Source organism: Suncus etruscus, chromosome X (genome assembly GCF_024139225.1).
Source record: "Suncus etruscus isolate mSunEtr1 chromosome X, mSunEtr1.pri.cur, whole genome shotgun sequence".
Taxonomy (NCBI): domain Eukaryota; kingdom Metazoa; phylum Chordata; class Mammalia; order Eulipotyphla; family Soricidae; genus Suncus; species Suncus etruscus.
In genome coordinates, this window is record NC_064868.1 from 120,166,288 (window position 1) to 120,175,223 (window position 8,936).

At 40.3% G+C, this 8,936-nt stretch overlaps 1 pseudogene; it reads right to left on the minus strand.

Moving 5' to 3' along the window:
* Nucleotides 1-2,596: 2,596 nt before the first annotated feature.
* On the minus strand, nt 2,597-8,044 carry LOC125999031 (uridylate-specific endoribonuclease-like; annotated as a pseudogene).
* Between the last annotated feature and the right edge of the window lie 892 nt (nt 8,045-8,936).

Consider the following 8,936-nt stretch of genomic DNA (forward strand, 5'->3'; position numbering starts at 1 on the left):
TTGCAGATCACCTTATGAATCTCACCATAAACAGAGATGAGTTTATTTAGAAAAATAACTACATTTTGAACTATCTTAATAATGAGAATGTATGAGGGAAATAGAAAGCCTGTCTAGAGTACAGGCGGGAGTTGTGTGGGGAGGAGGGAGATTTGGGACAATGGTGATGGGAAAGTTGCACTGGTGATGGGTGGTGTTCTTTACATGACTGAAACCCAAACACAATCATGTATGTAATCAAGGTGTTTAAATAAAATATATATAAAAAAGAAAAGCCACCAGTATCATCTTCTTCTTCTTCTTCTTCTTCTTCTTCTTCTTCTTCTTCTTCTTCTTCTTCTTCTTCTTCTTCTTCTTCTTCTTCTTCTTCTTCTTCTTCTTCTTCTTCTTCTTCTTCTCCTCCTCCTCCTCTTCCTCCTCCTCCTCTTCCTTCTTCATCTTTTTCTTCATCTTCCTGTTCTTATTCCTCCTCCTTCTTTTGTTTTTTTGGACCTCACACAGTGACACTAAGGGGTTACTCCTGGCTATGAGCTAAGAAATCGCTTCAGGCTTGGGAGACCATGTGGGACACTGGGGATCTAACTTCATTTCATCCTAGGTCAGGGAAAACGCCCTGCCACTGTGCCACCGCTCCGGCCCAAGTGTCTCCTTATATTTTTTTTAGCCTCTCCTTTTTTGATGCAAGATGATGTCTTTGGACTTTCTTCCTTTAAAATAGCTTCTGCACAACTGTTTTGCATATTTGTAAGCACGATATGTAGGGAATTGTGATAGGCTTCCCGGACTAATTGTACTCTATTTTTCTGCTGTCTAGTCATTTAATTATTCTTTCTCTCTAAGATATCACCACATGCCATCAGTAATCTTGCCAAGCTCCTACAAATGTAGGTCAGGGTTGAAAGCCTTTACTTGGTACCTGACCAAAGCAAAACCTGGACCTCATCTAGGACATCGGTGGCTTATCTATCTGGTGGCTTTTTTTTTGAGCGTTTTGCAATCATAATGCCATAGAATGTTGTGCCTTGGTTCTTTGGCATCCAGATCCCCTTCCATCCTGTTGTTGTGGTGAAAATCACAGATACAAAATTGTTTATGGTTGAGTTTCATTCATACAATGTTCTGATCTACCTTAACTGCTGTACACTTCCTGGCACTAATGTCCCCAATTTCTTTTCATCACCTTCCACCCCAGCCTGCCTCTATGGCAGATATTTTTCTTAGCTCTCTCTCTTCCTCTCTCCCCCCTCCTTGCCATCTTCCCTCTCTCTTTCTCTCCCTTCCTGTTTTCTTCTTTCCTTTTAGGCACTGTAATTTGTAGTCCTGTTACCGAAAGGGTATCATGCATATCACTTTACCTCCTTTCTGCATCCATTTCTTTTCCACAGTGATTCTTTCCAACTCTCATTGTCATAGTGGTTCCTTCTCATAACAGCACACCCTTCCCAACCTTTGTGGCAAAGTCTCAAACACATTTTATAGTCTGAATTCATTGAGTCATTATTTTCCCGATTGCTTATTTGGGTTTGGGTTCTTGGTGTTTCTAAAATCCTTCCTGTCTGGTTCCTTAGGGCAAAAAGTGGGAGCCCAACCTGAATAGGGCATCTTCCTAGCCTAGGATATATCTGCCATTCACTCTTATTGAGACTTGGTTCCCTGAGATGTACCAATGAACCTAATATGTTTATCTTTGGTTTGTGAAAGGATGTGGAATACTCAGAGAAACCCAAGTTGACAATCTCAACAGAAACAATGGTCTAAGAATGGCTAAGAATCCTGCTTTTTCCTCATTCAACTTTATCAAAATGGCATTCAATGAAATGACATTACTTGAGCTCTGCAGTACATGCATTAAAAAAAGTTCTTTAGAGGAAAAAAGACCTTCATTGATCACAGAAATTCTGTCAAACCACTGTGCTGAGATGCTCTGAATCACATGATTTAGAGTTTAGGAATGGATCAACATCACCTAGCTAGATATAGGACTGTAATATCTCACCAAAGAATTCTGTATTTCAATTTTATTTTGCTGAGAAACTTTTTTGGAGAGATTGAAGAACGACTTACAGGCAATACCTAACTTGATATATTAATCATACATTTAGCTTTGCAGTGCATTTAGAAAAGTGCTGGACTTACTGCTTTTAGTTCTGGTATCAGCAAAAGATAAACACTCTGTGTTTCATTCTAGTCCAGAGGGAGCAGCAGTATTTTCCATAAGAAGCAAGCATTGCCATGCAAGTTCTGAAGATTTTTTATATTCATGAAAGTAGAGAATGGCCAGCCCAACTAGGTGCAGGATTTGTGGGTGGTCTGTTTGGGAAACATTTCTAATTGCTGTACTGAATCCTGCTGGGATTGTTAAAATTAAGTGTGTGTTATATCTACTTCTTGTTGTCTCATAACAGCTACAATAATTGTCAGATTTTCCTAAGTTCATGGAATGGCAGAGCAAACAAGATGTGCTCTTTTAGGAAGAATTCAACCCTCCTTTTCATGTTTGAGATAAAGCCTACTGAGATTCTGTATTAGATAAGAACCTTGACAGGAGGGTTTCTCCACAAGGGACCAAAGGCCACCCTTTCAACCCTAGGATATTCTAAGGGTCACATGTGGTCACCATGTCCATATCCATAGGAGACACAAGACCTGGGGGGGCAGGCACATGAGAGTAGGAATCTAAATGGTAGGAAAGTAAAGTCACACGTAGGAAACCTGGTCACAAAGGGGACAAAGTCTGTAATTGTTTTGGAGAAGTACCGCTGTACTCAAAACTTGTATGTAGGAAAGAGAGTGAACAGGTTTATCAGGAAAATACCTATAAGAAAGGGAGAGAATCAGTATTGGACATAAGGTGTTACTGAACTGTGTATTGCATACCGTACACGGTCCCTAGCTTCTTTTTTTCTTTAAGTTACTTTTTTCTTTTCTTTTTTTGTTTTTTTTTTGGGTCACACCCGGCAGCACTCAGGGGTTACTCATGGCTCTGTATTCAGAAAACGCTTCTGGCAGGCTCGGGATCATATGGGATGCCTGAACCACCATCAGTCCTGGGTTGGCCATGTGCAAGTGAAACGCCCTACCGCTGTGCTATCTCTCTGGCTCCAAGTTTTCTTAAATTACTTTAATCAGAAACTCCAACCTTCTAAACATATTTCTCAACCAGGGAACTCATGCCTCTGATGGGCTCTTAAGATATTATAGAGAAGTGAGTCCACAGGTGAAAAATCATGTAAATGGGTGCTACCACTTATAGGACTGATTGATAGGGCAGGGGAGGGAAACTCACAGTCAGAATAAAAAGGTTGAAAAATGCTGCTCTAACCAAGGTCCTGACTCTGGAATAGCCTCTGATTTCCAATAGAAACAGGAGAAACATAATTGAGGTTGAGAAAGGAGGACCTTTTCTCAAATTTTTCTAGCCTAAATTGTGCAAATTATAGTTGTTGTATAGTATAGGCCTTGACATAATGGCATTCTTGACATTAATTTAGAGGTTCCTTTCCTGTTTAAAATCTTTCTCCTAGAGGGGAACTCTTCAAACACTAGTTGGAAACATAACTGTTTCATATAGAAAAGACTGCCTGGGCACATGGTACCAGGAATTAGACTCAGCAAACTCAACTCAGGTCTGATAAATATATACTCTTTTACTTGAGATGTAGGTTGAATCCCCAGTAATCAACATTCATTATTCTTTTCTTTGTTTTTATGGGGGATTAGAGGAGGATGGTAGATATTTATCCAGATCGAGCACATGCAAGGCAGGCTGCTAGGCACACCTCTAACCTTTTCAAAAACCATTTGGGATCAAAGTATAACTCTGATTCTATCAAACATTTACATGCAGGAGGCTTCTTGATTGGTTACTGAGCTGATTGACTATAGAACACTCAGGCCCAGAGAAATTCGTTTCTTGTAACCAACTCACAATGCCAATCTTTTCCAATCCAGAGTTGAAGTTCACTAGTCTTGTTCTAAGTGACTTTACCCTATAAAAAACAAATTCCACTGTTTGGTTTCTGTGGCCTAATAATTTTGAGGCCCCAATATAGGGCTTACTTGCAAAGTTGTGTCCAATTACAGCCATTGGAGTAATTTTGATTAGTAGTTGTTCTTAAGAACAATCAAAAACACCTTCACAGTAATCATTTTCGGCATATGTGTCCTCTCACCAGCCCCCACCCCAAAAGGGGAAATGTAGTAAATCCTTTTATTCTTTGACACCAAAAGAAACATGAGGCCCAGAGAGGTCAAGTACTTTTCCTGGTTTCACTCCACAATTTAGGCAAAAGAGCATTACTGAGTCCTACTTTCTCTCTCTGGTCTCTGTTTCCTATGCTAGAGGCACAATGCTAGAGGATAAGATTTGATTCTTTGCCTCAGTTTGCCAATGAGATCTTTCCTTACTTATTTTTTCATAGGCATGCCTCCTCCCTCCAGCCAAGAGCAATAGCAATGCTGTACTTTGCTCTCTTGTTTCTTTCTGGCTGGAAGCTCTGTTGCATGGACTATATACAACACATGTCGTGGTAGTATACTTTTGGCCATTTACATAGGTGGTCTTGACCCAAGAGTAAGTCTAGAATGGCCAAGGGATATCCACTCCATTTCAGTTGGCATGTTTTGCCTGGCCTGGTGATGAAGCACAGGAAGTAGAATGCAAACGCAAACTCAGGGCTGCTGCCTATGAAAATGGTAGCTATCCCAATTGAACTGCATGGTGGACAATGTTGGGGTCAGAATCTCAAAGCCTGTTGTATATGCGATAGTAATAGTAGATCAGATCCTCCTTCTTCTGCATATAGGCGTGGACCCAGTTATGTAAGCCAGTGGCATTGCTTTTTTGGACTTCACCTGAGAAAATGTGCTCAAAGCCATTTGAGTTCCCATCTCTGTTGTCTCTTGAATACATGTTCTTCAAGTCGTTGACAAACTCTTGTTCTGGGTTGTATCAATTGTTGTGATAAAGGACACCATAGAGTTCCTTCATCACAGCTGTCTTCCCAACCTCCCCCCAAAAAATGTCCTGTTGGGTCAACTGCTAGGCACCGAAATACTCCCCCTGGCCTAGCCTCTACTTGAGGAAACTGATGAGGACTGCATAGGTTGGCTTGAAGAACAGGTTCTCAATGACATAGCAAAAGAGTGGTTCTGGGCAGCAGTTCACCTGACCCCCCATTTCCAAGGAAGTTCATTCTGGCTGTCGAGAATAATGTCTTGCTTCTGCACTTTGTTGGCACCTGCTGAATCGATTTTCTCTGAGATGCTCTGCTTCATCTTTGTTACAGCATCAATGCTGTGGGTGAAACCCTCATGGCAGCAGGCATTGTAGTGGCATGAGTGGTGTTTATATAAGGTTTCGTGGCAGTGACTCTGGCAGGAGGTGGGTACTGTACATAAGTTGCTTGACCCAGCCTCCTCCAACTCTTCTTCTGACTCCAGGAATAGCTTTGCCAGTTTAGATTCCTTTATATCTGAAAAAATAAAAAGTAAAGAATTAAAGTTCTTCACATCTATCAAGGAGGCTCTCAAGCATAATTGTGCCTTCAAAATTGTCTTCCTGTGATACCAGTGGGCCAAGGTCTGTATTGTTCCATGTACCTAAGCCTGTGTGTTTTCCAGAGAGAATAGCATGTACACAATCTGAGAGGGGAAATAGCATGAAATAGCATGAATGTAAAATTCATGAAATTAGTTCAATTGCAGGTTTGTGAATTCTAAAAGAGAAATTTGCAAGAGAGAAACATTAGCTCATGAGAACACAGAGATAGTCAAGCCTTGATAGATACCAGCAGCACATACGGTCCCCCAAGGACTGCCAGGAGTGTCTGTTGAGCACATAACCTGGAGTAAGCCCTGGACACAACTGGGTGTGGCATAAAGAAAAAAATTAGCTCACAAAGGTTCTTAGATGACATACTACATTGTTGGGATAACCTGCCCATAGACATGATGAGGCATGCGTGCAAGAGTGTAGACACTAGCAAAATTTTGCAGTAGGAGTTTAGAAATATAACACTGCTGCAAATTCAAAAGTTTATTGAATGAGGACAAAACTGAGCCATATGCACAGTAACATTCTCATAATTGTTCCTATTGTAATTAACTTCTAGAATACTATATAGAGGTTTTATATTTATATATTAGTCTCACCTCTGAACTGGAAGCAAGCTTTAAGAAGGTAGGAAGAGGATCTTTAATTTCATGCCCCCTGATCTTACTATAGCAACTGGAACTTGGTACATACACAATAGGCATTTCACGTGAATGCGTGCCTCATTAATTTCAACGTTACCCCATCTGCATGCTCAGGAATGAATTTTTCATGACATTTTTTAGTTGCCACGAGAAATACTCTCCTGCCACCAAGTTCTTAGGACGACGATGTCTAGCTTTGGTTATAGGGAACCAGGATATTGCGGATATGAAGTGCTATCACATTAATATTAACAATCTTAAAATGATGTGACCTGTGTCAGATTCTTTTAGCTCCTTTAAAAGGAGATTTAAAGGAATCTGTAATCCTGTGAGATATGTCTTGACATACGAAATCCTAACAGTGCCAGTAGCATATATGCTGGAAAAATGATGGTATGAACATGTTAATCATGGTCAATAGGATTAATTGTTGATTAAAGACTTGTCTTCCTTCTGATGTTTTCAGACTCTGTAGGGATTTGCTTATAGGAAATTGTAGCATCTTCATAGTAACAGTAAAGCCAGATTAAAATGTTGTCAAAGGACCTCAGAACTTTCAAACAGATATTTAGGACACCAAAGACCTCTGAATAATACAGAATTTCTGGAGACATTTATGCCATTTTCATGCACAATGTGGTCTAATATTGTAGCTGGCAAGGTTAGTTCTTTGATATTAGCTGACCTTTTAAAATTTTAATAACAAGGTATTCAGGGCTACCCATTCCAGAGTCAACTAGAATTAGATAGGAAAAATGATGTCACTGTCCTTTGTATACAATCTTTCTGGGCCTATTCCTAAGAATACCCTGTGACTTATCTTTAATTATTTATTTATTTATTTATTTATTTATTTTTCTTTGGTTTTGGGGCCACACATAGAAGCTCTTAGGGATTTGTTCTCAACAATCATTCCTTGTAGGGTCCGAGAACCTTGTATGGTCTGGGATGACAGAGATCAAACCCAGGTTGGCTGCTTGCAAGCCAATGCCCTACTCGCTGTGCTATTACTCCCTCTGTGATCTATTTTTAATCAATTTTTTCTCTTAGCTCTTGAGGTTCTGCAAAACCAGTGGGTCAGAAGAGGAGACTGCATTTTGACAGAGCACATATTATGTACAGTACAGAATTAATATTTTCCACATCACATATCTAGAAATTATTAAGAGAATGCATCACCTAACTTATTTATGTCTGAAAAGCAACTAGCATATTGACTTATAGCATTCAACTGAGAGAAAATAATGCCCATTTCATAGTTGAGAAAACAGTCTCAGAAAAACCAAGCAATTTATCTAGGCTAATGACTGGATTTGAAATTCTATATTCCAAGGTATTTCTACTTTCACAATGCCTCCTACATGCCAATAAGCTAGTTTATAAACTCTTGGTATAGTATAATAAAGAGAATTGTTGGGGTCATAGCAGTGGTGCAGCTGTAGGGCATTTGCCTTGCACTCGCCTGATCCAGGATGGACCAGGGATCAACCCCCTGGCATCTCATATGGCCCCCCAAGCTAGGAAAAATTTCTGATCACATAGCCAGGAGTAACCCTTGAGTGTCACTGGTTGTGGCCCCAACTTCTCCCCCCCCAAAGACAGCCATAAAAATCACTCCATGTTGTGAAATCACACCCTGCACCATATTTCCAGCCCTGGTGAATGAGTTTGAAGCAGGTAGCCACAAGAGTTAATAAATCATGTAAGTCAGGAGAGGGTCATGGAGTCAGTGGTCTCTCTGTGCCAAGCCAAACAACTGACCTTTTTTATTCTCTCAGTAAATATTCAGCTGGCAAGAGGTGGAGACTTCTAGTTCCATCTAGGTGCCGCTACCTGCTTCAGACATGTTCACCAGGGATTGGAAATATGGTGCATGGGGTGATTTCACAACATGAGGTGATTTTATAGAGAGAACTGTCATATTTCCTGTTACCTCAGACCAAATCACTCTTTTTCCTACCCATAGGCTAACTCTTCTGTCTTTTTTTTTTTTGCTGCAAATATGAATCTCACTTGCTTGTCTCTCTGCTTCGTTGATTTTCCTTTTTCACTCTGGAGATGCCTGAATTCTTTTAAATGCACATATCTTGCTCTCCTCCCCTCATATCTTTATAATTAAGTTTCATTAAAAATTGTCTGGCTGATGCTGGAGAGATACCTCAGTGGGTAGGGCATTGGCCTTGCTCACAGAAGGCCTAGGTTTGATCCTGGCACACCATATGGTACCTCAAGCTATCCAGGAGTAATTTTTGAGTGCAGAGCCAGGAGTAACTGGCCTGAAAACAAACAAAACAAACAGTCTCACTTCAGGAACAACAATTCTCTCTTCTCTCTTCTTTTTTCTCCCCCCTCCTTCCTTCCCTCCCTGCTGTTTAGTGGTCCTGTACTATATATGCAAAGATTTCAATCCAGGTCTCCTTATGCAGTGCATGTGCTCCAATCTCTTAAAGCCATCTCCCAAGCCCCTAGAAATCATTATTATTAAGAACAGAGCATATTATTCATGCTTCCTTAACCACTACCTCAGTGTGTTTGCCTGTTTACTATTGTTTAAGGTGTGTAATTATTCTACATGTCTAGTCTGAATCTTAAACACCTTTAGCATCTCCTTGGCAGTGCTGCTAGGATACAGGGTGTGAATGACATAGGATGTTAAGGATTGAACCAAAAACTTTGAACTAACTCGCCTTTCACCAGGCAATTGTGTTCCTTCCAGTTCTTGGCTGCAATATAGATAG